The sequence below is a fragment of the Macaca fascicularis genome, chromosome 5, assembly GCF_037993035.2.
Source record: "Macaca fascicularis isolate 582-1 chromosome 5, T2T-MFA8v1.1".
NCBI lineage: Eukaryota > Metazoa > Chordata > Mammalia > Primates > Cercopithecidae > Macaca > Macaca fascicularis.
This window is the reverse complement of record NC_088379.1, coordinates 79,805,847-79,809,068: the sequence shown is the minus strand read 5'-3', so window position 1 is coordinate 79,809,068 and position 3,222 is coordinate 79,805,847. Positions and strand designations below refer to the sequence as shown.

Sequence of the window (3,222 nt, the reverse complement as noted above, 5' to 3'; positions counted from 1 at the left end):
TCTTTCAATCCTTCATCAATTATTGAGCATCTCCTATGCCAGGTTCTGCTTTAGATGCTTAGGAAACCATGAAAACAAGATAGCTTAGATCTCATTCATTTTGGAGCTTCCACTAGGCATTTGATTCATGTGCAACCAGCTTGTAAAATGTTGGTCATACACAAGTTTTGGGCTCTGCCCTCAAGCAGAGGGGCATGGAGAAGATTATGAGACAGATGATGATAGTAATAAGATGATGCATTGAAATCAGTGCAAATCCATTTCATCTCCATCCCAACCTCACCTTTCCACTGCATCATTGAGTTTGGTGTTCGGTTTAGGAGGTCCTGGATGTGAATTCACCCTCTCTGAAATAATAATGGCCCTCTTCTCATAGGGTGGTTGTTCTCAATGACCCCAGCAGACATAAATATCCTGCAGGAGCTTCCATTCTAACAGGGAGATTGAGACAATAAACATAAACACAGGATATAATGTAGCATATAATTGGAAAGTGATGACTGTTATGGGAGAAAAAAATAGAGCATGGAAAAGGGATTGGGAGTGCAGAGGGCACAGTAGTGGATTTGATATTTTAAAAAGAGTGAGAAAGCGACTACTAGAAAGATCTAGATTCTCATTTCAGGTCACCATTCAGAAAAGCTAAGTTTGCTGTATAGTAAGGCTCAGGAGATCTAATCCTGACTGTAGAAACCTCTGATTACAGAATCTTGGATTGTATCTCCCACTTCATCCTTCTAGATCATCCTTTAAGATCTATAAGATTCCATCTGGGAAATCCCTAGGAGTTCTTGGGAAGAAGAAAGATTGTTGGTTGGAATAAAAACAGGGTTGAATGAGTTCCAGAAAGCCGGGTTCTCAAAGTTGTGGACAACAATCTGCAGAAGAAGACAACTTCAAAAAACCAACTAGAAGCAACATGCAGAGATGAGAGGGGCTTCCTCAGGAAAGAAGGCAGCTGGTCCACAGCAGAAAAATCTTGAACCACCTCTCCCAGGAATATGGAGGGTCACTCTGCAGAGAACTTCCTCACTTCAGGATCCATGAGGAAGACCAGAAAGAACAAACAGAGGACTCCTGGAAACAGATATGGGGGCAGTACCAGCAAAGCACCTTAGAACCCAAGGAAGGAAAGAGCCTGGGCAGACCTCACTGTTGAAAGCGAGGACACATTTAAGAACAGAATGGACTAGTTTACAATCCCACCAACAGTGTAAAAGTGTTCCTATCTCTCCACATCCTCTCCAGCACCTGTTGTTTCCTGACTTTTTAATGATCGCCATTCTAACTGGTGTGAGATGGTATCTCATTGTGGTTTTGATTTGCATTTCTCTGATGGCCAGTGATGATGAGCATTTTTTCATGTGTCTGTTGGCTGTATGAATGTCTTCTTTTGAGAAATGTCTGTTCATATCCTTTGCCCACTTTTTGATGGGGTTGTTTGTTTTTTTCTTGTAAATTTGTTTGAGTTCTTTGTAGGTTCTGGATATTAGCCCTTTGTCAGATGAGTAGATTGCAAAAATTTTCTCCCATTCTGTAGGTTGCCTGTTCACTCTGATGGTATTTTCTTTTGCTGTGCAGAAGCTCTTTAGTTTAATGAGATCCCATTTGTCAATTTTGGCTTTTGCTGCCGTTGCTTTTGGTGTTTTAGACATGAAGTCTTTGCCCATGCCTATGTCCTGAATGGTACTACCTAGGTTTTCCTCTAGGGTTTTTATGAGATAGGAACACTTTTACACTGTTGGTGGGATTGTAAACTAGTTCAACCATTATGGAAAACAGTATGGCGATTCCTCAAGGATCTAGAACTAGATGTACCATATGACCCAGCCATCCCATTACTGGGTATATACCTAAAGGATTATAAATCATGCTGCTATAAGGACACATGCACACGTATGTTTATTGCGGGCACTATTCACAATAGCAAAGACTTGGAATCAACCCAAATGTCCATCAGTGACAGACTGGATTAAGAAAATGTGGCACATATACACCATGGAATACTATGCAGCCATAAAAAAGGATGAGTTTGTGTCCTTTGTAGGGACATGGATGCAGCTGGAAACCATCATTCTTAGCAAACTATCACAAGAACAGAAAACCAAACATCGCATGTTCTCACTCATAGGTGGGAACTGAACAATGAGATCACTTGGATTCGGGAAGGGGAACATCACACACCGGGGCCTATCATGGGGAGGGGGGAGGGGGGAGGCATGGCATTGGGAGTTATACCTGATGTAAATGATGAGTTGATGGGTGCTGACGAGTTGATGGGTGCAGCACAGCAACATGGCACAAGTATACATATGTAACAAACCTGCACGTTATGCACATGTACCCTAGAACTTAAAGTATAATAATAATAATAAATAAATAAATAAAATAAAATTTAAAAAAAAGAAACTAAAAAAAAAAAGAACAGAATGGAAGTTAAAGTGAAGATGCCTGAAGAATCGAAACCATGGCTTGTTAGGGACTGGGACTTAGTTACCAAGCAGAAGCAGCTGTTTTAACTTCCCGCTAAGCAAAATGTAGATGCAATTCTAAAGGAGTATGCAAATTGCAAAAAATCACAGGGAAACATCGATAATAAGGCATAGGCAGTTAATGAAGTTGTGGCAAGAATAAAATAATATTTCGACGTGATGTTACACAACTAGGTGCTCTACAAATTTGAGATGCCCCAGTATGCAGAAATCCTCTTGGCTCACCCCGATGCTCCTGTGTCTCAGGTTTAAGGAGCACATACCTACTGAGGTTATTTGTAACAATTGGAGAAATGTTGGCCTATACATCCCTTGACGAGAAGAGCCTTGCGTTATTTTTGGGCTATTTGCATGATTTCCTAAAATATCTGGCAAAGAATTCTGCATCCATGTTTACTGGTGGTGATGACAAAGTAGCTTCTGCTAAGTACTACCACAAAGCCCTGTGCTAGTCTATAGACCACTCCCTGTTATTTGCCTGAGATCTGGAAACACTTTTTGATCTTAGTCTTTTTCTTGTAAAATTGATGTTCTTTAACATTGTTAATGTATAACAGGGCTTAAGTTTCAGTTTGTTTTCTGTTCTGTTTTAAACAGAAAATAAAAGGAGTGTAAGTTCCTTTTCTCATTTCAAAGTTGCTACCAGGTATGCAGTAATTAGAACAAAGAAGAAACATTCAGCAGAACACTTTATTGCCTAGTTGACAACACTGCTTGAATGCTGGTGGTT

General features: G+C 40.2%; 1 pseudogene; it reads left to right on the top strand.

Annotated features, from left to right (window-relative positions):
* The first annotated feature begins 803 nt into the window (after positions 1–803).
* On the top strand, positions 804–2,944 carry LOC102116895 (mortality factor 4-like protein 2; annotated as a pseudogene).
* The last annotated feature ends 278 nt before the right edge of the window (positions 2,945–3,222 follow it).